Genomic DNA, 17,127 nt, shown 5'->3' with positions numbered 1-17,127 from the left:
AAACGATCCCAATTAGTTTACCTGAGTCACAGTCAGAACAACGCACCGGCAGTGATCAGGGAATCATAAATGAATACTGGATGTTTCTCTGCATGGGGCTGAGCTGAACTGGGTTTACATTTCCAAGAAATGCTCCAAAGGACCTTACAGATTCTTTGTGCATAACTGAGGGTGTAGAAACCATGGAAACAATGTTTATTAATCTTTCTTCAAACAATTTAAAGAATATGATCATGTGCAAGTACAACTATTATGCCCATGTATGTGATTTTTGAGTTTCTAGATTATACTGCAAGCAATCTAAGAGACTAAGTATCCCACGAACATTTATGCAGTTGAATCCTTGTGGAATGTGATCAAATTTACACTCGTATTTCCAGCCAAATACCAGCAATTCAGATGTAGAGTTTGCCTTAGATATTGCTTTGTCAGAGTAAGCTGCAGGGATCATCTTCTGTCTCTCTGTTTTAATAGAAGACAAGTATCTATATTGATCCAAGCTCATTTTGTTTCTACTACTTCTTAAGACCTCAATAAAGAAGTTTTCATTATACCTAAAAGGATAGGATTAAATGAAAATAAATTGAAAAATGTTTTTGTACCTGCTTGGATATTTTTCACCTAGAGCATCAACACATTCGGGAGGTTCTGCATAATACATTAAAAGACATGATCCAACATCTGGTTTTCTTTTAAAATACCAGAAATTAGATTTCACTTCATGTACCGACAGCAGCCAGTAAATAGGGTTATCAGCTGTCATATGCATTGTGTGTGTGCTTGAATTGTGAGTGTGTGCATGTGCAGAGAGGAAGGTTAAGCCCCCTCTCTCCCAGCAGAATGAACTGAGAGCTGATGCGATATGAGACATGCCAAGTTATTGAACCCTGGCTGATTGGATGGTAACGGGGAATGATTGCTCTTTTCTTTTCTGGCCTATCCAGGCTCCTCTGAAGCTTTATTAGTTTTTCAGAAAGTTACACTGTGGACAGAGAGACACTAGAAAGTAAAGCAGAGGGAGACAAAAGGGGGCAATAACACAATAAAGGCTGGGATTCTGTCCCATGCTGTCCTGGCAGTGTACATTAGCACACTGCAATGCTTGCAATGTATTTTCAAGTGATGCTGCATTAGTAATTAAATAAAGGTGCCTTTGTTTCTTCCTGTCCCTATTACAAGGACAAAACTCTCCCGAGGACAGGCCATTAAAATGAAAGGATGCAGTAGCCACATCATGGTGCAAGATCTCAATTATACAAGACCCGCAGTGGACAATAGACGGTTTACATTATTCCCACAGCTAAAGAAGCAATTCAGTTACGATGAATGATCATGACACCATCATTATCTTCATCTATTTTCAATATTTCAGCATAACAACAACAACAACAAAAACACGTTCAATAGCTGTGAGGATTAAGGATTTTCAAGCCCCACTTCATAGCACTGTAGGTGCCAAAGCAATTTCATTTTGTGCTATAAAATTTTTTCATTCATGCGCTTGTTTGTTGATTTTCTGCCATGACTTTGTCTGCAGAGAAATGACCAGCAGTGCTAACAAGAGAGCGCAGCCAAACAAACAAATCAGAGTGCAGTCATGTACTTTTAAGCCAAAGACACTCCTGAGTGCCATAAGAGACAGCTTAAAGTGCCGCCAGCCCAACATCTCTGTAGACACGCAAGTGGTTTTGTCTTCCACAAGACATTAAGGTCTTTAATTGCTGCTTTCATTTAAACTTATGTGTTTTTGGCTGTAACTTTTAAATTTATGTTCCATTAGGTATGTAGCGTACTAATGGGCAGAAAATTCCAAAGCAACACACAGAGAATCCAGAGACCGTTTCTCAAAGCTGGTAATTTGGTAGAAAACCATTTCAGAAGACAGCTAACCCAAAACTCTCACCCAATGCATATTGGATGTTTACTTCAGAATTATCACTCACTGGCCCCTTGGAGACAACAGGACATCTCCTACCTCTCCAAGAACGGGATAATAGTCCGAAAGTGCAGATTCTGAGGAAAACCACACCTCTGGACAAGAGGAGATCACATTCTTCACTGTGACATTCTTCTCCTCCTAACACACAAACCTGTCTACAAAAAAATAACTTAACAATTTAAAATCCCCCAGTTAAAGAAATCCATCATCAATGGAGTGACGATCCCAACATCTGGACTCAATCTATGATCAATCCTAGTATCAAAAAACAGTTTAATATTCCCAGATCAGCCACTTAAAAACTTAATGGTTTGTGAGACAAACAACAACTTCTGCCCTTTTTTTAGTGTTATTGTCCAGGGGACAATATTGGCGTCCAGATGGCAAAATGGGATTTCCTGTCAACCACAATGCTGTCTGCTTCATATAACACTGTCTCTGTTGATACAGTGCCGTCAAAAAGTACTTGCCCCCAAACAGGAATCGTTTATTTTTTCACATTTGTCACATTTTGTTTCACAGTATCAAACTAGTTTTATTATAAAAGAAAGTTAACTCGAGACAACACAAAATGCATTTTTTTAAATAATGATTTCATTTGTTGAAGGAAAAATGCTGTCCAGCACCACCTTACTTTGTGTAAAAAAGTAGCTGCCAGCTTAGCTACTAATCTACCAAATGACCAAACTCATTTGGCAGTTAGGTTTAGTGTTACCAGCCAAACCCATTTATGATTACTGCCAGGCTTGTTCAATCTAAACATCACTTAAATAGAACCTGTGAAGTAGCTAAAGGGTCTCAAAAAGCAGCTCATGATGCCACATTCTAAAGAGATTCAAGACCAGATGCCGAACAAAGACATTTATCAGTCTGGGAAGTGTTACACAACCTTTTCTAAGGCTCTGGGACTCCAGCAAACCACAAATGGAGTAACATGAAACAGTGGTGAACCTTCCTAGGCGTGGCCGCCCTACCAACATTTCTCCAAAAGCATGTCGACATCTCATCCAGGAGGTCACAGAAAAACCCAGACAAACATCAAGAGCATCAGTATCAAGAACTGCAGGCCTCACTTGCATCAGTTAAGGTCAGTGTAAAAGATTCCACAGTAAGGAAGACTCTGGGCAAAAATGGCATCCATGGGAGGGTTGCAAGGCACAAACCACTCCTGACCATAAAGAACATGTGCATTAATATGAAAAAATAGACATCAGAAGGGGGGCACATTCACAGCAATGCATATTCTGTACTTTGAAATGAAATCCCTATTGGTTTACTGGCTATTGTGCAACTTTTCTACCTACTTTTTGTGTGCCTCAGTAGCATTGCTAAATCAGCAGATGATGCAGAAGGACAGAACAGTTTCAATACCAGCATAGTAGAGCATTTGAAGCATTTTGTTGTGGACATTCCAGGATTATTTCTTTAAAGCTACATCCTTTTGTTGTGCCTTCCTGCTTATTAGGTCATTCGAATGATCCCATTTAAGCTGACAAGCCCAGTGCCAAGGTACTTGTCATTTGTAACAAGTTGCACTGGCTCACCATGTTATAGGATTTCAGCTTTCTGAAATCAATGAACATTTCCATCAGTATGCACCTCGCAATTTGACAACAAATCTCCTTGCAACGCCGGCTCTCCAATATGATGCCACCATGGGAAATGCCATCCAGAGGACAGACATTTAGACACTCCCTTCAACACTGGGTTCAAAGGCAGTTTGAGCCTCTCTGTCAGACAATAGCTGTTATATTTCTTTCAAATTTTAAGAATATAAGACCTCAATTTATGTAAATTGGAAATTAAGTATGGATAAAAATGACTTGAGAAAATTCATATCCACAATATTTCCGATAATCTTTGTCATCATGAGGCATACTCAAGCTGGAGTTTGCAGGCCTCCGACTAGTCTGCAGGCCATTATGGTGTTTTAATGCATCTAAAGACTGAATGAGCTTCTGTAAGGACTCACATGTGAATACACCTGATGCCCTTCAGGTGATGTATAAGACTTTCTCTCCTCTCTATATAATGTCGTACCACCAGTTAGTGGGCTGAAAGCATAGATTCAACCCATAAAACAGCGCAGAAACACCTCTGCCGAGGAATAAATGAGACCAGAGCAGACATTTTCACAACATTTTTACCTACACTGACTAGGCGTTGTGCAATATTTAACATGTTCCTTCTCCCTCACGGCTTGCCGCACAGTTATCAATCACGGACAACAGGTTGAGTGGAAAGGCTTCAGTCATTTACGCTCCAAGTGCCATTATGCAGCCTCATCCAAACGCACATCTATCTCTTTTTTTTTTTACTACTTTCACATATTGCTGCTTTCATGGCAATCACTTTAATGTAGACGCCCACGATTCAGCGGAGCAGGTGGGTGGGTTTTTACAGAACAGAGAAAGATAAAGACAGACAGTTCAGAAAGAGGAGAGAGGTTAGAGAGAGAACAAACTGAATAGAAGAAAAGAATGGATGCATGAAAAATTGAATATTCTTCTCGAGCATGCTCAGGGTTGGAATTTGACACCCATTTAATTGTTGTAAATGACCCAGGCCATGACAAATGTGATAAAGAGTGCAAGAAATGAAAGAAAAGAGAACGAGAGGCAGGAAAAACGAGGACAGATGGAGATGAGAGGGAGATAATATCGAATCACAGGAGGAGGCAAATCAAAGAGACGGGTCTGAAAAGAGAGAGCGTAAGAATGTGTTGTGTTCGTCGTTCAGCAGGACACACAAATGCTGCAGGTGCACACTGAAAGCTGCTGTGGTGTGGTATCATTCGCCCCATTACAGAGTCAATGTGGGGTTCCAGTTCTGTTCAAGAAGCATGTGAGTGATTCCTTTAAATCCCTCCTGCCTTCCCTATAGCCTCCAGGTGAGAAAATATCAAAGTCTGAAGAGAAAGTAGAATTATTGCCTTGCGGTTGTACACCTCTGCCAACCAGTCAAGTTGCAGTTTACATCCATGTGTGTCCGGACTCAGATCATTTCTGTAGCGAAAACTTTAAAGTGTGTGCACGTTCATATGCTTGGATAATAAAGATCATTTGGATGGAACACAAAGTTGTAGCAGTGGCAGTAGACGATGCTTTAAATATGAATATTACTACAAAGAAGCTACACAGACGCTTCACAGATGCTTCTTCAACCCGGCAGCACAGAAGATCTATGAAATCGCCACAATGTCAAGGTAGGCACACAAAATCAGTGTCATTCATTTATTATGCAGCCAAAAGTTGATGGAAAAGTTCTGCCACTGTGTTACAGTTACATGTAGGCATCATGTGCCAGCAGTAACCATGTGGTCACCACAAAACATGTCTTGCACACATTTTTTTGTGACCACTAGTAGGTGCATCTTTGTAATTTCTCTATAGACCTTCAAATGGAGCAGCAAACATCACATTCTGTGTCAGCCAGCAGCTGAATGATCCAACCTTCATATGGAGGATCATCACTGCTGATGGGAGCTGGGTCTGTGGCTACCATCAAGAGAGGAAACAACAGATTCCAACTATGGACAGGGAACATCAGGTCATTGTTTTCAGTATTCACCAGTAGTTGTACATCATGAATTATTCCCTCAGGGTCAGACTGTCATGAGAGAGTTCTACTGTGGCAAACTCAGTCGTTTGGGGAAGATTTTTTTGATGCACATGAGCTGCACTGTGGCATAATGACGTTTTTGGCTCCGGTAGCGCAATCAACAGTCTCCAGCTGCGATTTGGCTCCCTGCAACTTCTTCCTCTACTTCAAAATAAAATTTAAGTTGAAGGGTTGCTGTTTTAACACATTAGTGCACTTTGCAGATAGTGTGACGTGTTTGCGTAATAGAACTTCCAAGGAGCAGTGCAAGAATTACAGAAGGACTGGGAGCACTGTGTTCTTACAAAGAGACGATTCAATCGGGATGGTGGCCGAATTTGAATGTATGTTTTTGTGATTGATATAGGTACAATCTTGGAACTTTTTCCATCCTTCGTGTGGTCGCAATCTCTACTACTGATCCTCAGTTGCAGAGTTGAGTAATGGTCAGAAAAGTGTTGCAGAACAACATGAGTACACAGTGACCTTGACCTTTTACTACCAAATTCTAATCAGTTTATCCTTGAGTCCAAGTGAAAATTTGTGCCCAATTTGAAGAAATTCCCTCGAGGCCCTCCTGTGATATCAGATTCAAGAGACTAGGATGAAAAGACGACCCAAAAACATAATTGCCTCCGGCCTGGGTTGTTTCTGGTGCTGAGGCATTTAAAAAAGCAGCGTTCATTTTATTATCACAGGGAGATTGAGTTACACTCTCACTTTGTACAACAGTGGAGAAGATAATATGCTACAGAGCCTTTCTATATGTCATGTGTGTGATTGACTGATGTTGTCATCCAACTACTTGAGGAGATTTTGGGCCCAATTTAAACCTGGAAAATGTGATTGTACTGAAACTTGGGGGAAAAAAACATTTTCAACAAACTACATGTTTTGCTGCTCTGTATATCTGATAAATATGCTGTCATAAGGGATTGGAACTGGTCATGAAAGCTTCTCAGCCATGTGGTTTATTTTTCTTCTTCAAAAGATTGTAAGAAAAATGATTGCAAACAGGGATATAATTGAAGCATAAAATAAATAACTTTGTAGAGTCCTCTCAGTCCTATTTTCATTACTATAACTCTGTAATAAATGCAATTCACTCTGGAATGCAGTAAATGAGCCACTGAATTAAACTAAATTGATATTGAGAGAAGTGATGCAGGAGAGGGAAACAGACTGAACTTGTTTGCAAATTTGTTCGTGTTCTTGTAGAATCACTGAAGACCATGAATGTAATTAATTTCTTAAAGCATTTGAAGCGACGCCATTGGGATGCAGAACAGTGTCTCATGAAGATTTAACGGCTTATGCAGTCTGCCCAAAAGAAATAAAAATCTTGATTAAAACTTTAAATTTTAGTAGTTTCGTTTAGAATATTCAAAGATGCTGAACATTGTGACAAACCTTTGAGTAGTAAAAACCCATGTGATCGTTTCTGACACAAACATTCCTGGAGTATAAATGCAGAATTGAAAGAGTTCACCACAAGAGTCAGATGTCATTACGGCAACATTATAGAATGACAATAGCTTATCACAGATATCTGTATTGACAGCAGATGTCTTTATTTGACCCAAATATCAATGCCAATCCGCTACATACATTTTCCCCAAGCTACTTTACTCAACCTATCAAAATGAACAAAGTCTTTCGTCTAACTCAGTGTGACACTACATACCTGTGCAGTGGATTTTGCTACTATTGGTGCTATCTCACCTGCTCTTGGGGAAAAGTCTTGTGATTGGCTCAGGTGCTCCATCAAGAGCTAGAAAACAAAGCCAAGAGAAGGAGCAGATGTCTAGTTTTCACTCAAACCACTTGAATTTCAGGTTAGTACTGTATTGAATTTTTGCCCAATGATGCCAAAAAGACACTTCTTACCCCAGCTTTGATGTCATTTATGTGTTTATCCGGATGATTCCAAGTCCTGAAGCTGTCATTAAGCCATCAGCTAGAGAGAAAACTTGCCTCACTGTTGGTTTTTGTCGGAACTACAAAGCACACATGCAGTTGATCAACAATCAGTCAGCAATCTTGTGGATATAGTGTTGTAACCACATTGGAATTATGGCTTTAATACAATATCTGTCTCAATATTTTGATTCTGAACCTCTACCATAGCAAAAAACATCAGGAAAAGTAATGGAATGCTAAATGACAGAACATGAAACTTATTTTTTCATCATTTAAAAAATAGAAAATATTTGAATAGAATTTTAACTATGAAAAAAGAGGCCATTAGTTCATGTTTCTCCACCTTTGCATGTCACACTGCTTCTCTTAAATCCTTGAAGTGAAGCAGCACTTTAGTACACATTTTATTCTTCCAGTTTTACTCTGTTTGCAGGAAAGTTGTTCTTTTATAACTTCTGCTGCTGATTTGCAAACTTCTAAACTCCAGACTCCAGGAAGATGTGATAAAGTTAATGTTGTCAGTGTGATTGCTGCATATTTTTTCACACTGGTAAGTTAGCTAAAAGATGAAGCCAGGCTGAACAGTTATCAATGACCTTGCCTCATCACACATTCACATTCGAGGGCATCTGTGGTATAATGCTGCTTTCTATCACATTCGCTAACCTGTCGCTGTTTGAGTCCTTTAAACAAATCTTCGTGTCTGTCGGCAAAATGATTTTCCAAAGCTGTCTGAGGAGGTAGAACATCTTTTACAGACAGGCTTTGTGGTGACCACGGGTTCGCCCCGACTGTCTGCTGTAAGCGAAATGATGCGCTATTTTTCTCTGTGCGTCTACTTTGTCAACAATCTGTGGACAGTTGGCAAGAGTGCTGGTAGTTGTAGCCATTCCTCTTGTTTTGTTACCATGAAAGCTGCTGCAGAATGCATATAGGGGGGAAAAAAACCTCATTTGGCATGCACACTATGCCTGCAGGGTGAGGAAGCAGAGCCACACAGACACACACAGACAGACACACACCGCCCCACTGCCGCACATCGAGGAAACTCAGAAAGCGTGGCTCTAACACTAAGACTGATGCACATACATTGGGGTATAGTGCTGTTTTCAACAAGGTACTGCAATACCTGCTTAGCATCACTATCCCGTGCAGCACTAGCTATGCACAGCACCACTCTTCACACAGATGGAAAAGAGAGCACTAGAGTCAGAAGTGAGGCTTTAGTGAATCCATGTATGTGCCAACCTGGAGATCAGAATCCAGAGTCACTCAATTCATACACTCATGAAAGCATCTAAATTCTTCCACGTTCACATGCTTTTAGTTTGATTTAAATAAAAAAAGTGAACTGCTGGAAAGGAGAGAGCTGCAAGAGCTGGGAGGCTGATTAAGATAGAACACAGCCACATAAGTCAAGAACAAATTAGAATTTGATTCACTAATTTTACCTGATACTGATGCTCAAAAACGTGCCTGGTATAAATCTCCAGGATTAGTACTGTTTCAGCTGTTAGGTAACACACTATTGCAGAGTCTTTTTTTTTGTTCTGGTGAAATTTTTGACAATAAAAAAAAAAATCATAAGGTAATTGTTACATTTCCTAAATCTCATACAGATTGTTTATTTTGTTTTGTTTAATTTTGACTCCCAGATAACAGCATCACCAACAAAATCTACATTTTGTGCATTACTTGCACTTGCTGACCATGACTAAAAATACAAGCCTGTTTTTACACATGTAATGAGTGCACTAATAATCTGCCACCATTAGCCAACACGATCACTATAATCAACCCTGTACATGTACAACCCCTTTGGGTTCCTTCTACTTGAAGTCCACTAATACGTCCGATTATTGCAAGTCTTTTGCATGACATGCCATTTTAATGTGCAAATAATGCAGACATGAGCAGGTGTTAGAAAGTTGCACTGTGCCTTAAGAAGCAACTAGCAGGTTGGCAAATCCAGGACATTAAAGTGTAGGAAAATTACAACTACTCAACAATCTCAGCTTGGGCGTGATATTACAAAAGGCAGAGCAGCTAAGATAGGTCGGGTTTAACAATAGGAAACTGATTCTAACAGTCGTTTTGACAGAAAGAGGTTAAAAAAAAATGTATTAAGCCCACACAGAGATCAGAAACAGATAGAGATGCAGAGAAATGATGTGAGAACAACCAGTGGAGATCAGGAGTGAAAGATGTTTATGTCAGCTAACATTGTGCCACATCACATTTGCTGTCACATCAGAATATAATAGGACTAGTATTGGCTGTTTAATACTGGCAGGAGTATTTATAACTGCCAAAAACAGAAACTAATGCACAAGAATCAGCTGGTATCTCATATTTCGCTTCTCAAACATAAACCAACACTACATTTTACTGAGCCACACCAGAGAGAGAGAGAGGGGTGGGAGAGAGCTGACTAATAAAAGTTTTCAAACATAAAAGTAGACTTTTACTGCATAGTTTGCATTTTTATTGAGTTACAGCTGATTCTGTCACAGCCCTGCAGCCATTACTTCTGCCGGCAAAGTACCTGAAGCTGATGGTCCACCTGATGCACCACAGGAACCACATCAGCTTTCAGTCTCACACATCCTGGGTTAAACATCCCATCCTGAACTCCACCGTACCTCCAGGAAAACGATCCCGCTAAATGGCACACAACTGGATATTTTGTGCAGCAGTGAATCCTGCACAAAACACACTCAGGCACGAAAGGAGTTCTGTAGGTCTGAAAAAATGTAGACTTGCTATCCTGACAAACAGGAGTAGGGAGAACCTGCACAAACACAACAATTCATCACAATACAAAAAAGCAGGAAAGAGAACATTTTTAAATCACACCCTCACAGGTTCATTGCCACCTGCTACTGCACAGAGCGCTGAAATAGTAGCCGACACAACTCCCTTATGTGACATGGTATGGGGGCATCGTGAAAAAATAAATAAATTAACAGCAGTGTTCAAACTACATGCTTTTTCATGTGAATTTCAAATTGATTCAGATATTATCCGGCCTTTAAGTGGTCTGTTATTAGCTGGATCATTGCCAGACATATGGGCCATTAAGGACCTCCTCCAGCTTCTAGTAGGCTCACAAGGCTGTTATCACCCCCATTTGCTGGTGCCCCATTGTCACCTTATTTAAAGGTGGTGTGGCTGAGAAAGCCTGCAGATTTTCATCCAGGAGACTTAATTTTTAAGTTCCGTTTCCAATTATTTTTATGGCATTCTTTTTTAAATTTTGTTTTGTTTTGACTTTTGCTTTTACTTGCTGCTTTTCAGACAGTTTTCATTAAATGTGGGGAACAAAAGTACTCGGTAAGGTTTGGAAAAGGATCATGGTTTGGGATGAAATTGTTCATTTTGTATTTTGTTTCGCAGAAACATACATTTGGTTTGTATGTTTCAAAGGTACAACTTTACTGGAGGTTTTGTGTGAATTCGTTGACATGACCGAAAGGGGTCATCTATTTTATTGGGGTTATCTTGTGTCTGTCAGTCATTAGAATAGATGATAATACATTTCCTGAGCTTAATAGAAGGTGGGGGAGGTCCCGACTGGCTCATATGTATGAAGGTGATATGCCATAACAACAGGCAATTTCCTAGGTTAATAATGTTGGGTGGAATTTCTGCCTTTATGTCTCATAAAACAAACCAAAAAAAATGTCGCATTAAATTTTAAGCTAACATTACCAAGAACTATTCAACCCTCAAGTTTCTCTGTAATCTATTTGAAAAAAGGATTCACTGTCTGTTTACAGAAGGTTAAAGGACTTAAAACCCTTTAACACAACTCTATTGGTATCAAACTTCACAAGTGCAGAATCTGTATCGTTTCAAAAACCTTTTAAACTTCAAAAAACAAGGCTGACAAGTACAAAGAGAGTTCAGAGAGCGAAACGAAGACCAAGACAAAAGAGTAAACAGGTGAAGATAAAAGGAAAGCGTGGAGATGATGAGGCAGTCATGGACGTGTACATTTTGTCTAAATGAAACTTGTGTGAGTATTAGCAGACCCATTAACATAGCAGGTCATAGCAGCTCATTTTTCTTTAATTAGAACCTCAGTCCTCATGTGTCCAATTAAAAGGCTCAAATCCACAGCAAAAGATATGAATACACACACAGAGTTGCTTTGTACGCTGTTCGTGTGTATGTGTCTCCTGAGATTTATAACACACCTTGGGCAAGAAACTCAACCCGAAGTTGCTCCCAATGGCAGTCGGCACCATGTATGGCAGCTCTGGTGAATGGATGTGTGTGTGAATGGGTGAATGAGAAACACATTGTAAAGCGCTTTGGATAAAAGTGCTATATAAGTGCAGACCGTTTGCCATTATCCCTGAGATCCAGCCAGGAGACAGCCATTGCTTTATCCATCAGTGCTGTTGTGTTATCGCCTTCCTGGATGTTGACTAATCTCAGTATCTCCACGGTGACTGACATGCATCGATCCCTGGATGAGGATACTCGTCTTGATGATGTCATTGTGGAGCAATTGGATTGTAATTGGTGTTTAATGGCGTGTGTGTGTGTGCGTGTGTTAATGCCACTGAAGCCCGTCTCTGTGGAGACTCCGTCTCCTAACAGACGTATAACTGTCCTGCAGGACTGTCGTGGACTTCAGCCATCGATTCAGGATTCCTTTCAGTCGCCATGCTTGCATTGATTTTCCTCCACAGACTCTCATCATGCTTCTTAATTGAATATCACATGACTTTATGATGTAGTCTCTCGGGCTGACAAAATAATTATATCTCGAGGGCTCTTTCACTTGCGCCAATTCAGCACTTTTCAATCCAGTGTCTTCGTCCTTATCTGAACAATGCTGTTAACATTTATCAAGTCAACCTGGCTTGTAATCTCGTGCTCTTACAACTCATTCCAGATATGCTTTTCACAAACCCGTTGTATGCCGTGTGTGTGTGTGTGTGTTTTCTGAGTGTATGTTTTCCCCAGCTTCTCCGCGGCTTTCTGTTTATAGGCCAGCAGACACATGTGGTGGCTCCCCAAAGGCTTCAAAATTCATTAAGAATTCATCAGTAGCAAGATGGTGCTTTCTTAATCAAGTCTGTGTGATCTTGCATATGCATTCAGCCTCATTGACAGAGAAACACGAAAGCAGGAAAAATAAGAGCCATGAGTTCAACTGAAAAAGGTTTTCAACATAATTTTTAGCATTTTTTTTTCTCCCCTTGTGCTATTTTTTAAAATTTAGCCTGGTTTTACTGACAACAACATAACACATCTGCAAAACGGTACAACGTATCAGACTTTGGGGAACAATTATGTTTTGAGCTTAACTGTGCCACGCTCACAAATATGCATCTTCTCGATGACCTAGAAAGTATGTTTCAGTGTGTTTACAGTGTCTGTATATGGTTGTGTGCAACTGCTCTCAGGCTAATTATTGTTTGGACCCCTTGATGATTGTCCATCATTGAGGTAAGACAATGATTGTCGACAGTAGTGATTTTCTGTTTGACTGACCTGCCAGAGCCCTCTCCAAAACCCCATCAGCACCTTTGGATGAGCTGACATGCCAGTCAGGCTGTATTACACACTATCAGTGTTGAAGCTCAATAATGCTTCGGTGGTCTAATGGGAGCAAAGCAAGAAGAGCGGAGACTGTTACAGTATGTCCATGAACTGACCACAATCACACATAACAAAACTATTCCATTGTCCAAGAAGTGTTTTACTAAACTGTTTACGTACTTTTTGTCATATAATGTGCAGACAAGTGACAAAATAAAGGATAAACTAACATAAAGTGTCTATAAGGTGTTGGCAGCACTTCATCAATACACCTTAGCATTGATTCTGCAAGTATCTTTAACTCTATTGGAGGGATGAACACTGTTCTTCCAAAAGATATTCCTCATCTGTTGTTTTGTTGATGGTGGTGTCCAACACATCAGTCCAAGCACTCCAATAGGTGTGTAACTGGGTTGAGATCTGGTGAGTGTGAAGGTCACAGCATCTGATTCACATCATTTTCATACTCATCAGACTATCCAAGATGGCGCTAGTGAGTGCGGTAGCTGTCGTACCTGCACCGGCACCGTTACAAGTTTTTTTTTTATTGTTATTGAACTTTTTATTTATCTTTTTGCACGCCGCTTACCATATCGTGTCCTCGTCGTATCAAATATGACAGAGACACACTGGTGAACATTGGTTTTTCATTACAATACACCACTTCTTCTGCAGATGCATCCTGGCCCAGTGAGATCCTGCCTGGGCCTCGACAAAGGATGCTGGCAGCATAACAGGCCCCGGGGAAAACGAGCCAGCAATTAGGAACATGTTTGAGGCTACGAGCACACCGACCACCACTGCCTAGCATCCTGCTTGCGAATGTCCAGTCCCTGGACAACAAGCTAGACGAGCTCAGAGCCAGGATCAAGTACCAGAGGGACACAAGAGACTGCAACATCATCTGCCTCACGGAGACATGGCTGACCCCCACCATACCGGACCATGCTGTTCAACCAGTGGAGTTCATCATATAGACAGAACAGCTGAGTCGGGGAAGTAGGTGGAAGCGGGGGTGTCTGTCTCATGACCAACAACAACTGGTGCAGAGATGTTGTGTGTCTCTCTAAATCCTGCTCGCCCAACCTGGAACTTTAAACCATCAAATGCCGGCCTTTCTACCTCTCCCGGGAATTCACCTCCGTCTACATTCACCTGCAGGCGGACACGGACGCTGCATCAGCCGAGCTACATGAGGCTATCTCCAGCTACCAGGCTAACCACCAGGAGGCAGCCCTCATTGTGGCCGGGGATTTTAACAGTGCCAACCTGAGGATGGTGATGCCAGAACTTCACCTGCACATCGCCTTCCCCACCAGAGGAGACAGAACTCTGGACCACTGTTATTCTCCCTTCAGAGACGGCTATGCAGCAAAGACTCAACCACCATTCGGCAGGTCAGACCACCCCTCCATTCTCCTTCTGTCCAGGTACAAGCAGCGGCTGAAGCGGACAGCCCCGGTGGAGAGAGAAGTGTCCCGTTGGTCTGACCAATCAGAGGCCACCTGCAGGACGCCTTGCAGACAGCAGACTGGGACGTGTTCCAACACAGCTCCAGTGATGACGTCAGTTTGATTACGGAGGCGGTTGTGGGATTTAACGGGAAACTAGTGGAGGATACTATCCCCAAAAGAACCACCAGGGAGTTTCCCAATCAGAAGCCGTGGACGAACAAAGGCATCCGCGACGCTCTGAAGTCCCGCACCACCGCCTACAACACAGGACTCGCTGCTGGAGACATGGGACTGTGGGATGCCAAGCAGAGGTACTGGGACAAGCTGGAGTCACAGCTGCAGCTGAGGACCATCAGGGGACTGTGGCAGGGACTACGAACAGTGACGGACTACAAAGCAACACTGATGCCCATGATGAGTGCTGACATCTCTCTGGCCAACGAACTCAACAACTTTTATGCACGCTTCGAGGCGCGCATCCTGCCCGGCAGAGAGGAGAAGATGTGCACCGTGACAGAGCATGACGTGAGGCGGATGTTTCAACGTGTGAATACCAGGAAAGCTGCAGGACCTGACGGTATAGCCGGCCGTGTCCTGAAAACCTGTGCCAACCAGCTTGCACCGGTGTTCACGGAAATATTCAACCTCTCGCTCTTGCTATATACACACACACACACACATATATAAATATATAGAGACATATATTTTATTTCTCGTGTGTTTATTCTTTATTTTTATTAATCTTATCATTGTTTCGGTGTGGAACAGGTATGCCAAGCATTTCACTGCGTGTTGGACCATGTATACCTGTGTTTGAGACCAACAAAGCCCGTAAATCTTGAATCTATTCGGTGACCCCTCATGCCCTGTTGATAGGAGCATTGTGTCATTCCCTTCACCTCCTCTGCTTAGCTGGCAGCTCTTCTTCCTATTTCCCTTCCCCCCTGATGGCGTGAGTGTGTGTCTGTATGCTTTCCCTGACTAGATGACTGGATAATCAACTGACTGAGGACACCTGTGACAGGGCGTGGCTCACCTGTTCATTGATTCACTACCTACCATAAAAGAAGGGCTCAGTCCACTGCTCAACACTGGACTGTTGTATTACAACCAGTCAGCTCAGTTCAGATCAGTTCACATACCCACTCTCCGTGCATGTTACACCTCTGAACACATGCAGCCACACCACACACTCCCTCCGCCTGCATTCCACTGACCTGTCTCCCCAAACTGCTGTCAGCAAAGTTGCTTAGTTTCTCTTTGGGGTCTCATAATTATCTTTATTGATCGGGGCCGCTTTTTTGTTACCATGTGCTTATGGTTAAACTTGTTCTTGGTATTTGGTTCTGTGTTTGTTCCGTCACCTTCACTACTCTTGGTATAAATTGTTTGCAGCTCTTGTTGCTGCAGAGCTGGTGCATGTTCTCGGCCCTGTATTTTGGCGTCCGCTTTAGGTGTGCATTTGTATTTTTGTATCCTGCTCCTGTTAACTTTCCTAGCCCTGTGATACTCAGTTCTGGTTTATTTCTTCACCTGTAAATGTATAGTATCTTGTGATTGAGTCTGTCTTGTAGTTTACAATTTGCATCTTGTCCCTTCTGAGTTTCGGCGTAGCAATAGTCTGTAGTGTAATCATCTGCCTTGTCTCACAGTGTCGCCCTGTCCAAGCTCCCCAGTATCACTTGTACATTTACTTTGAGTGTATTTTTTGGAAATAAATTGTTTAAATCGTAACTCTGTGTGCCAAGTCTCTCTGTCTGCACAAACCGTGACACAGTGCCATCCTGGGGGACACCAGTCCCATCAGGATTGAGGTGTTTCATGATTGGCTAAAGGTGGTCACTCACAACAATGTTGTATTGATTTGCAGTGACCCTTCCCTCCAAGAGGATAAGAGCCAAAACAGCTCAGTCAAATAATCCCCCAAAGTAAAGCAGAGACAGTGAGTCCCCTCACTGTCAAGCAATCAGGTCTGTGGGGTTTTTTGTGTACTCCACACATGCACTTGCCTATGAGTCGATACGACTGAATGACTCATGTGACCATATCACTTTATTCCTCTGTCGTCCAGTCTCTGTATTTCTTATATATTGTACAAGCGTCACAGTCATCAAATATGTGCTGCCGACCAGTCTGTAACCCTGTTTACTGATTTTCCTATAGATCGAAATGCAAATGTCACTTCAGTCACTGCTAATATTGAAACACTCACCAGCTCAGCAGTCTTTGTGACTGAAACTCCTGCCATCTGTGCCCCCAAAATGAACCCTCTTTCAAAGTCACTTTGTTTTCCTCTTGCCATCCTGATACAAAAACAATAATTAGCTGGTTCTACTCAGCATTTTTATACCTGCCACAGAGGATGATTAGATGCTGTACCACGCCAAGCAGAAACATCTGCTTTTGTTGTGTTTCTCCAGTAATTTATTCAGGGCTTTCCTTTAATTTATCATCCATCTGTAATATTACAACAGCAGTTGCACCAGTGATTCCCAGACTTTTAATTTAGGCTGGATAAACAACCATTGCTATGACCTCGAACACAGAGTGAGTTTTTAATATTGTATCGAAAATGATGCAATACTAAGACGGGTATGAATCATTTAACTGGAATGAAGGAGAATAGCAGTATAGTATATAAGACCAACCCAGTGTCCC

The sequence above is a fragment of the Stegastes partitus genome, unplaced genomic scaffold (genome assembly GCF_000690725.1).
Source record: "Stegastes partitus isolate 25-593 unplaced genomic scaffold, Stegastes_partitus-1.0.2 Scaffold438, whole genome shotgun sequence".
Classification (NCBI taxonomy): Eukaryota; Metazoa; Chordata; class Actinopteri; family Pomacentridae; genus Stegastes; species Stegastes partitus.
Note: the sequence above shows the minus strand (reverse complement) of the source record.